Here is a 12237-nt window from a genome sequence, read left to right as displayed (position 1 = left end):
TGATTTTGTAGCTCCTTTGTTATGTAAATGAGATACTAAAACACTTCTCAGATCCTCTATGGCAAAGGGCTGCCTGTAAACTGGAAAATCTCACTTCTGCCTGGCAGGCCGGTCAGCTGCTCCATCCAATCCCTTTCCAATTTGCTGGGATTTATTTTTACATTTCCTTTCCAGGCAATACATCCTGGCCCACACTGGTTTTCATTCACTGTCGCACAATTGCTTTGTTAGTGCCTCTTTTTATTTATTAATTGTTTTAATAGTGGTCATTCCACAACAGCATTGTGTTGAAACGCATATGGAGGAAACCTTAAAAAAAAATTGGTGACTGCACATTACATGGGCTGCTTTGATATTCTGATCTCACCCCACTTAAGTACAGTTCTTGAAAGTGAAGGACAGTGGTGTAAGTCAATCTCAGTTAAATGCTAGCTTTGCTCATTTAACGATGCCATGGGCACACTTGGCTGTGTTCACTAAAATCTTGTTTGATACCAATTAAGCCTTTAAAAAAAAAATCCTTTAATAGTCTGAATGCTTCTCAAACTCACTTTGCAATTTAGTTTGAAAAGACTCAAAGTTGGATGAAACTGCAAAAATCTGCCAAAGATGCAGTGAAAAGGGGCCGATTTGGAAGAAATGGTAGTTTTAATAATGATAAACCTCTGCATACCTTTAAAGTGGGCTCTAAATCTGCCTCTATCCTCTTTACACCTTTAACTTTATCCGGCATAAAGCACTAAGCACAATTTTCTTCTTGGAAATATCTCTTATAATTGAAACTTTCTTAAAGAGCTACTTAGCAAGAACAGTCAGATTTCAGAATATGAATTCCTTTTCCTTGGGTAGACCATCTCCAATTCAGACGTTTTATCTGGGGCCTGTTCAGCATCAGCCTTCATTTCGATGGGTATGTATAGCCAAAATATTTGTAAGAGAAGAAAAAGAAAGAATATTTCCTCTTCCACCACACTATCGTACTACCTCACTGATCAGTAAGCTTTTATTTCATGCCCTGCTGAAACATAATTTTTGAGGCCATTTACTCCTTTGGTAAGAAGGGTTGCTTTCAGTTTTGTCTTTTACAACAAAACCAAAAAGATTGCAATAACTAGACCCATGCCTGCAGCCTGTCTTGCTTTATTTTAAGTTTTTTGGGTTTTGTTTCTTGCAAAAGTACACCACAAGATTGGCTTGGAAAAAAACGTACGCTAAAGCAGAGACAGCATTTTTGCCGAGGACTGACAAAGTACACCCTTGGGACAGCAGGACCCTGGTGGCTAACATGGCAGACATCAAGCAGAACAACAACCACTTTTGGGGAGCTGCCCTGACAAAGCTTCAAGTGGCACCAGGGTACCTATTATGACTGCTCCTCTATTTCTAAGCAAAATGATATCAAACACACAGAGAAGACAGCCAATAATGAGAAACTTGCAGCTGTTCTCGAAGAAAGACTTTTTTTCATTGTACCCCAATCCAAAATACTTTAAACCAGTTTTATCAATAGCGATAAATCAGTATGATGATATGATGTCTCTTTAATCTTTTCTAAAACAAAATTTTTTGAACTTTTGAGCATGGCCTTCCCAAATGGGTTAGGTCTTCTAAGACAGCATCAAACCTTCTTTTCCTTGCTTCCCATGTCAGCCCGAATCCCAATAGTTATGAAGCATAAAAAAAAGTTCAAAGTAAAATATAAATTACCATCCCCTTCAAACACAAGTAGAAGTCTTATTAAGTCTCTAGTGCTTGAATCACGTCCCATGTCTGTTCTTTAGACCTTTCTTCCTTTGTGAGGCATAAATGGACACATCTTATTGATTTTCTTTCAACCTGGATCACCTCGATTGCTGTGAATATGGCAGACAAATCCAACTCATTCTCCCGCAGGGAACGAGGAAGAATGCAGACGAGAAGCTGGGGAAAGTCTTCTCACAGTGGGATACCAGGAGTCATTACGCAAAAACCCAAGTCTAACTGCTTGTAATTCCAAGACCTTTTTCTTTTCAGCTCCTTCAAAAAAAATTTTTTTTTTTTCCCTCAACGCTGAGAGCTCTTTCTTAAATTTTTTATGAATATCATTTTGGCTACTGTATCAATTTCTGAGGGTGTTTTTGTTTAAAAAAAGAAATATCAAATAGGCCAGCAATGGCTGCAAACCCTGATAAATACATATAGTTAATGACAAGTGACTGTAAACAGACACTGGTCAGAAAGAGAAAGTCAGAATCAGAGAAAGCATTGTTTGAAGCTTGACAAAAAAGCTAGTTAAAACTTTTTCCTTCTAACTTGGCTCCACTTTGTATTTTTTTTTTTATCATTTATAGACTTACTTTTCTAAGGACAATTGTATGAAATGAAAGGAAGACTAAAAGTAGACAGATTTTTGTGCCTTACACCAAACCACTTACTGTACATGAAAAAGGGATTTACTGAATCAATTTAGTTGTGTAGGGTTTTTTAAATCAAGTGAATGATTTCAGTGAAGTGGAAAAAGGTGGCAAGAATGTGCAGCACCCCAAGCTTTGCTCCTAAAAGCAATAGAAAAGACACAATTGAAATGCAGTGGGACCTCTGCGGATGAATTAGACAGAGTGTGTACAGACACTTTGCAGTGACAATCTGCTTCTGAAAGGGATATATTAAGTGCTAACTGCACTGAGGACGTAAATTGAAGACACGATATCCAAGGACTAATTTCAAAGCACTCCTCCTTGTTAAATGAATTGCTGAAAGAGCAGGGTTTAAAAGACTTTGTTTTGCATTAAAGGATTTGAACTACACCTATCAGCAGACTGCACCAGCAAACTAATGCTAACATAATAAACCAACCACTGTCTTATTACCATCCCCTGAGCTACACCATCACAGCTGTAATGAGCTGAATTTCTCCAGGGGTTCTCAACACCTCATGCAAAGTGCTCTGTCCCAGTGTTCAGTCTCTACCATATAAAATTAACACCACTTTTATAGTGCGAAGGGAAAGGTCTCGGTCATTAGTAGTTTAACTACATAAAATTCCAGAAAATGAGATCATCACCAGCAGACCTTTAATGCTTTTTAATGACATGTTTAGACACCAGTAACTATATTTCCCAGTTATTTAAAACAAGTTTTGAACAACATAAAATGTGATCTTGGAAGATGCAGAAGAAATTCTAACTTTCTTGACATACAGGTTTTATATTGGCCTCTAGTTACATCATTTCACAAAGTAATTCTGATATCAATAAGGATAGAGCTTGGGGGATATCTCAGAATAATTCTTCCCACAAATATCCATCCAAGTAAGTTATGCTGTTAGTCAGAATTTGCCCAGCAGGCTAGCACCAAGCTCTGCATCACCGATGTGCTCTCCGTTTCTATGAATACTCAATATAGTCACTGATCAGAAGGTCCTCAGGAATACCGAGGGAAGACAAAACACTGCAAACAGCACATGTAAATATTTCAATGACAGATAGCATGCTGTTCGTAGCATAGCACTTGTAAAAAGGAACAAGGAATAGGTATGGAGAACAGGAAAAGTGTAGCTAGGCAGGAAGCCATGTCTTATGGATGTACAAAAATATCAAAAGGGTGACCTGTGCTGCAACTGAGAAATCTCCTCAAGAATCAAAATAATAGGTGATTCCATAAGTGTCAAACGACCGGTAACTGAGGTTGAAATAGCATCCTTTCCAGGAAGACGGCATCCTTTCTGATAGCACCACAGACGGTGTACTAGTCAGACATGCTTAGAGACATATTCAGGCTTTCTTTCACCTCAGACTTCTTGTATAACCTTGAACACATCCTTTATCTCTTTGGTACATCAGTTCCTCTAAGTACACATGAATATTGTAGGGCGTTATTCAAATATCGCAGTAGTGGGAATTATACAATAATCTAATATAGTAATTTCAAGATTGGCTGTTCAGAAGAATTTAGGCATATTTTTCCCTGTTTTAATTTTTAATAGAGACAGTAAAAGCAAAGCATACAACTTGTAAGATCCAGCTACAGCACCTGGTAGAAGAATCCAGATGTTCCCCCTTCCAACAGCATCATTAAACATGAGGCTGATGTGAAATATTTATAATGAAGGTGAATCATAGCCCACAGAGGAGGAATCTAAGGCTGTATCTTTTACTAGCATCAAGCACAAAAATGCAAATACACTGAACAAATACAGCATTAACTTTCAAATCACACGTTCTGTCTCACAAAGTAAGTCACAATTTAGTCCTGGTGCAGGTGACAGATGGTAACAAGAGACCACCAGTTTGGAACAAAGTGTAAAGAACAGATTTCAAAGGAAATGCACCCAATGACCCAGGATGTAGGAACCCAGGACTGCAAGTGACCTCCTGGGCCAGGGAGTCCCCTTCTCCCTTTCACAGTAAAGGGCATCATAGAATCCCTTTCTCAATTCACCACTTCCATCTTAAAATGCCTTTGGTCATGGGTGCCAGTCACTCTCACTAAGGCTGTCCTGAGTGTTGAAATTCTCCTTATTTACAGGCCATTTTTTCTGTGCTTAATTCATACCCATTCACTCCTGTGCCAGCACTGACCTCTAACTTTCTTACCAGCTCCCAGCTTTTGCCCTTAGTATTTTATAAAAAATGCCATCCCCTCCAAGCTTTTGTTCTGCAGAGCTAAACAAGACAAGGCGCATGGTCTCCTCTTTAAGGTTAAGCTCTCTCTGCGTCTCTTACAAACCCAATTAATCCTTAAACATGGGAAGCCACAAGTGTGTTGTTGCTCCATGCCTTACAAGATCATTCAATACTTTCTTAATCTCTACTGGCAAGACTTCATCTTATGCATCCTAGAACCATTTCAACCATTTTGACTGCCATATCATGTTGACAGGTCTTAACCATTGACATCTCTGTCTCTTATTTCCAGCCCACAAGCTTACAGCAGAAATCTTATTATTAGTGCCAGGTTGGTAACAGAGCAAGGCAGAGAATTTACAGGCAGTGACTGCCTCCCGAGCACTGCATTTGGCTGACTCATTTCACTTCCTAAACCATTCAACAAGCTGAATTACCATCATGTCCACATGCTATCAAAATGTTTCAACTTTTCTTAAAGAACAGTAATCCACAGTTTCCGCTGCCCCAGTGAAGTATAACTCTCTCAGAACCATCTTAATGAGAAAGATGTACTGTTATGGGACATGATTCATAAGCCTTCCATAAACTAAACATAAATGAGACCAATGGCTTCCACCTCCACAGGCAGATCTAACAAGTACACCTGTCCAAGAGTAGAAATCCGTATGAAACACTGACCCATTTACTCTCATTATCCGTACCTAAAAACCAGCTGTGTTTTAGAAGATAGACCAACTTGCACATTTCTTCTATAAACAAGTAACATAAATCATGTTACCTTGGAAGGAAGAAAATGCATAAAGCTACCCACATACCCACCCGCATATTCACAAGGAAACTAAGTCAAATACCCGGCAGGTCCCCTAGAAGCTGAGAGAGATGTTTAAAACAATCTTTGTTCTCAAAAAATGCTTAAGAACTGTGATTAGGCTTTAGCACCAGGCAAAAATTTGTTTTCCTCGATTTTAAAAAGTATCTACAGCCAAGCAAGAGGTTAATGGTAAATACACATTCACCTGCTTTGTTGAATGAAGTGTTAAGTCTGAATAAAATAAGAACTCCAGCTGCCTTTATGTTAGCTCTAATTTAAGAACTTAAAATGAAGACTGGACTGAAAGTATACTACCAGACATACTTGTTGCCCAGAAAATTTCTTTAAGCCACCCACTTTTTAAAAATTCATGCACTTGATCATCTGCAAAGCAGAAGTGCTTTTTAGCACAAAAGCTAATATTGGAGAGCCCTAGGAGGCCAAGAAAGTTGAATGGGTAGAGATCTAGAATCCAGCCCTTCTGTTACAACTGAGGTGCTCTGTGAGCAGAAATGTTAGCTCTGCTCCCCTTTGGTATCTCTCTTGATATCTGTTTCTGGACCTTTTTGCATGCATCTTTTTAGCAGCTATTAATTTGCTCATATTGGTACCTCTGATTATTCTGTTCCCAGATCCAGTTCTAGATATCATTTCACATTATCTCTGCTAATAGTGTTTCTTTTTCCTCTCATGCTTGACCTGAACTATGTTCACTGAAGCTGGTGTAAAGACACCAGTCGGCTTCAGTTACTACCAAATCTCACACCAGAAATTTGCCCTTTGATAGGAAACATTCACAGAACAGTTGAGGTTGGAAGCCACCTCTAGAGATTGCCTAGTCCATTCCTGTTCTGCTTAAAGCACAGTCAGCTAGAGCACATTACTCAGGGCTGCATCCAGCTGGGTTCTGAATATCTCCAAGGATGGAGACTCAGCAACCTGTCTGGGAAACCTGTGCCAGTGTTCAACCACTGACAGAGTAAAGTTTTCTTCTTATGTGAAAATGGATTTTCCTGTATTTCTATTTGTGCACATTGTTTCTTGTCCTGTCATTCAACACCACTAAGAAGAGTCTGTCTTCTTTATACCCTTGCATCGGGTATTTATACACATTGATAAGATCCCCTTGAGCCTTCTCTTCTCTAGGCTAGGCAATCCCAGCTCTTCCTCACACCAGATGCTCCGATCCCTTAATCATCCATGTCGCCCTTTGCTGTGCAAATGCTGTATCTGTTGGCTACTGATCACTATCTGTGCTTGAACTAAAAATTATTAAAAAATCACTTGATTTATAATCAAACCTAACATTATATCAGCACCATGTACAAATGGATCTAAATGCAACATGAGGGAGTAACAAAAGGGCTTTTTGTCTCCATTCACTTATCCATTAAGCTATCCTAGACTGGCTCAGACTGTGCTAATTTGGAAACTGAAAAATTTTACAAGTTGTCAACTGGCCCAGTCATTAAAAACAATGATCACCACACACAGCCTCAGGATTTCAAGCACTGGTCTTGTCTACAGTAACAAACTGCTTATCTGTTTGGCACAACAGTGGTCCCGAAGAGCTGATACGCACTGAAACAAAATGTACTTTGAGCAAAGTAGGTGGTGCATTAAACCAGACTCCAATTCCTTTCTTCCTGGCACTGATAAAAGTTCTGCTAGGCATTATTAGTTCCCACACACTTCTGCAATACCCCACACACTGATGGACACTGAAGATCAGCAGTCCATAATAGCAAATTGCCATTGCCCAGCCTCCAACCCTACAAAAATCCATTCTAGGAATCCACTCCCACTCCTTAGGCAGTACTTAGGGCATCTCATTGACATGAGACACCAGCAAGTTCTTACCGCTCCAAATAAGACCCTTGCTGCTCGGTTCAGAGAAGTACTGTCAGAATCCACCTAACCTTACTCAGAGAACCTGGATAAGCTTATTAATGTAAGAACAGCTCATGCGGAACTTTTTCAGCATAAACAGTGATATGATGTCTTGCTTATGTACTCTTCCAAACCTCAGACTACCATCACTTAGCTAAATGCCTGTGAAGTAGATGCTTATGCAGAAGACTGAGAAGAAAGGCAGGTTTTAGCAATTAACTGAGTAACCATGGCATGAACTAAGCACTGCATTCTGCAAAGTTGCTCATGAGAGAGAGCAAATAAGAGCTGGCTGGAAAATATTGATAAAAAATGGTCTGAATTTTCTGATTTATCACCACAGTAGTATTTCATAAAATGGCACGATTTCAACAAATTTCTGGCTTCCACTTTCTCCCCAGCAGGCAACCAGGCCTTTGGGAGGCAGAGCACTGCAGGGATGTACGAGAACCTTGCAGGTGCTGTTTGATATGGATGTTTTTAAGGGGTGCCATCGCTGCTCATGTCTGTCAGGCAGATAACTAAGGGGCAGGAAAGCATTTTGTTCCAAAAGTGCCATTCTCCCATCTTTACAAAAAGAATCAGGGCATGGTTGAAGGCAATCCTTCCACCCAGTTCTGGGTGGTTTGTGTTTGGCTTGCTTTCTCCTGAATCAGCATAAAAAAAATATTTCTGGAAAACAGAACAACTCTTGCAGAAGTAAGAGTATACTTAGTGGCTAGCTGCACTGCAAGTGCAGTTAATGCAATCAATACATCATTCCAAAGCAGAATACAGATGATTGGGATTCTGTATAGGTAAGCATGCAGCAAAGGAGGTGAAATAGGTATAGCTAACACTTTTTTCTCTCTGTAACTTTGTTGGTTTTTTTTTTAGTGGGTGAAAATGCCAGCATTCTTACTCTTGATTTTGAGATTGTTTTACTTCTCTATCATTTCTTCTCATCTTTACATCCTCCCGAAACAGATATTTTTCAAAACTTACTCTGTCTCCTATTGCCCATTCCCAAAATTGGAACAGCACATGGCTCTGTACTACTCAGATAAGAGCAGCCTCTAATTACTGGCCCCTTGTCCCAGAGCAAGTCATGATATTTTGTCATGGTGTTCAGTAAAGACCAAGCTTTTCACCTATAGAATATCACAACCAATTTGGGCCTGCATATTATGGGTTGTGAAAGGGAGATAAAGGTATGTAACAGGAACTTGTCTCATTTGAAGCCTTCTGTCACTTTCCTCTGGCCTCCTGCTATCCCAAATTCTCCTGATTCCATGATGCAACCAAGCTATTTTATTTGTAAGGACTCTTTCCTGAAGAACCACTGGATAACAAAAGTCCACTTCTACTTCTCTTCTATTCCAGTCAATCTTCAATGAAGTTAAGCAGCTCCCCATCTCAGGTGGAAATGAATTATGTACTTCAGATCTCTATAGTTGTTTACATGCATATACAGTTATATATACCCTCCTGCCCATGGATTGTGTTACACTGAAGGGAGCAGTACTGATTAACTTCTGTTTTATTTTGGATGCCACAGACTGAAAATACTTGGCTGGGGTTTATGCTTGTGTATGGATGGTTGTTGGATCTTAACTGATCAGGAACAGCAGATTGTATTAGTGACCTCAATATTAATTAGGTGTTCTGTGCATTGATAGACTAGGAAAGGCAAATAAGCTTTCCAACTCCTTATGTTTCACTAGAGGGTGAAGGCAGCCAGAATATAAAGGACAGGGTAGGAGTTAATTTCAATCTTAATGTCAATTTAATGTCATGTCTGTTCCTACCTATATCAAAACAACAATATATTTTTAAAAAACTAACTACAATTAAAAGTGTAACCTACAACAGCATAAAATATTTTGGAGGATTCATTTTATGGCAGTTTTTGCTACTCATTTTTAATAGATCAATGAGATGAAATTTCCCCCATATGCTTCATTATTTCCCCAGTTTTAAAAATCTTTAATTAATTAGAGTGATTAGCTAATCAATACTCATTATATTCCTATTAGGAATAAAGGTCTTATATCTGCAGGAGAAAATGAGTTGGAGTGACTCAGATCCTCATAGATACAGAATCGTCAATGCTCTTCATGTTTGAGTCAAAGTGAGAGGTCCTGCTGCCAGCCTCATGCTCAGACTACTAGGCCGTGCATGACTGTATCTCTACGGAACAGTTTACATCAGGAAACAATTTTTCTTTATCCTTGTATATATCTTTTATTGACCAATTCCATCTTGGATTTCTAGAACTTTGTCTAATTGCTACGTTTAATTACTTTTCTTTTATCTTTTCTCTCACTTGTTAGTTCTCTAGCATACAAACTATCTGACCTGTTTGGAAAGATGAATTGTTATCAGTCCTGATCCTCTAAGAAACAAAAAAAAAAAAAAAAAAAAGAAGGAAAAAGAAAGAAAAGGTCCACATTAAGTATCTGTTTGGTAAAAGTATTTTCAACTTTTTTTTTTCCTAGTTGTAAGTAGCCTATAGTTCTAAATCCACTTAACTTCACATTATTTCCCCCTTGCAAAGTAGGAATAGAAATCCCTAGATGAAAAAAAATAGAACGTGTAAAGTTTTAGACTGTAAAATATGTTCCAAACCTAAACAATAGTTTAAAAATAATAATAAAAAAATTAAGCTAACTTACAATAAATGATAAAAATGTTTTCTACAGAATTTGAAGGAATGAAATGTATAAATTATTTGTGTGAAAACAGAGGCATTTCCAAATGCAAGGCTCAGAGCCCTGTTAAAAAATTCTAAAAATTAAACAAAAGAAGCCATTTTTTAGAAGAGATAGGGCTCAGTGGGATTTATTAATGCACATCTTTCAGGGATATTCTTACTTGTACAATGCAACCAGTAGGTTAGCACGGACTTCCAAATTATATTTAATTGGACAATTATTCAAAGTGAAAAACCCAACACAGTAAACTAAGGAGGTCTTTAATAAACACCTTGTCTCTTCAAGAAAAAACAGGGAAGTCATTTACTGACCCAAGAGGCACAATTTTGTCTTTGGTAAATTTATTTTAAAGTAATTGCCGACTCCAGGAGTAACAATTTTTTAAAGAGGAACATGGTGCTCTCAGGCAGAATAATAAATTGATCTGTGCCCTGTATGATGGCCTAATCACATTAGAAAGATGTACATGTAGTTGTCCGAGGAAAACAGACGATGTACATCACCTGGTCTATGAACCTACTAAGACTTGTTTAATGACATATAGCTTTCTTGTCTCTCCAGATCAGGACTGAATTAGAGGGAAAAGATAAATGATAATTTACACATGGGCTTTATAGCTCTGCCTTCCTGTCCCTACTTTCCAGTCCAACAGAAGTGTTCCCCTACAGAAGTCCTCCACAGTCTCCAGAAGATTTTCAGTAATCTGCCCTCTACCAGACAGTACTGCAACACCAGGAAGGAGCTTGGTGTTAATAGCATCTCCTTTGAAAAGCCATGGCCTTCTCATGAAACCCAAATGCTATAAAACCCACTGTGATTAATAGTGAATTAAAAGTACAAATCAATATTTAAAACATTAATGTTCCTTCACCTCAGCTGGAGAAGAGCTCTACTAGGACTATTACTCTGTCTTCCATCTGGCAGGGTATGCCTTTCAGATACAACGGTCTTTGATACCAAGACTTTAAGGCTTGGCCATATAAATGTTCAAGGCAGACCATACTTCTGTGAGTAGTCTGCATACCTTCAGTACTGGCACAGAAATAGCAGAAAGCCCTGATGAAATAGCTCCAAGAATAATCCCTGAACTCCAAGGGTGAGTGTAATACTTTGTTGCATGCATTATTTTTCCAGAAAATTTCCAACTCTAAAGTCTTTTCTCCTTGTCAAGGTCATCCTGGGCATTGGGACAGCAATGCTAAATAAGCTTGCCTCAGTGAATTCCCCCTATTTCTGACTAAAAAGCTGGGACTCCTGCAGTGCAGATTCCGATAAAAGGTTTATTTGTGGGGAGTGGAAGATGGTGTCTTTAGTGAAGTTAATATGTTGTTTTCATTTTAGATTCTTTCATTACAAACACTGATAAATCTTAAGGCTAAGAGAGTATGTAAGAGTAATGAGTTGAAGGGCTCCTCAGCTCTTTGGTGATTATCTCTCTCTTTTAGAGCGTTACCATGGGACATCTGGCTTCCAAATTTGTGCCTCTCCTCCACAGATCTGAGGACCTGCCTACCAATTATACATTCGCATAGGTTGTAATAAATCAACAGCAGCCAAACTCTGACAAGGTGATGGCTGTTGACAGATAAAAACGATACACATTGTCGTGCTGTTCTTCAAAAACAAACACATGCTTTTATCAGATTTTTTTCTTTTAATCAAAAAATTGCCTCTTTCAACATAGAGTCACCTAATTTCACAGAGGACTTGCACTACACAAGGTTCACCTACCTAAACCTGAGCTGCATGTAAAGCCGGGTTCTCAAACAGGCCCCAAATTCGCCTCCCACTGCAGTTGAAGGAAAAACTGCTGCTCTGATCCTGGGTCAGCCCAGGCCCAAAGATCATTAACCTTTTACTCTGAAGAATAAAGGACTGAGCCAAAAAAAAAAAAAAAAAAAAAAAAAAAAGAAAGAAAAAAGGTATAGAAGACTTGGATTTATTCATGAGCCAAGCAGAATCTGGATAATGTATTTTTCTTCAATAAAGGACAGATATAGTAAGGATCTATCCAGCAAGTAGATCTGTGTGGTGAGTGGTGCCTCATCCCCTGGGTCTCAGAGGAATTGGCTGGCAGTGCCGAATTCCTCGTGCCTAACTCCAGCCCTCCAAAAGTTAGGTGTCTAATCTAAGCTGATTTTCTAACCAGCACCAAAGGTAATTCATCTCAAAAGCAGTACTTACATAGGCAACGTGAGTTCTGCTTTCAAAGTGCCTTGGGCTCCGCAGTGATGAC

The sequence above is a fragment of the Egretta garzetta genome, unplaced genomic scaffold (assembly GCF_000687185.1).
Source record: "Egretta garzetta isolate BGI_Z169 unplaced genomic scaffold, ASM68718v1 scaffold133, whole genome shotgun sequence".
In the NCBI taxonomy this organism is placed as follows: domain Eukaryota; kingdom Metazoa; phylum Chordata; class Aves; order Pelecaniformes; family Ardeidae; genus Egretta; species Egretta garzetta.
This window is presented reverse-complemented; position numbering follows the sequence as displayed.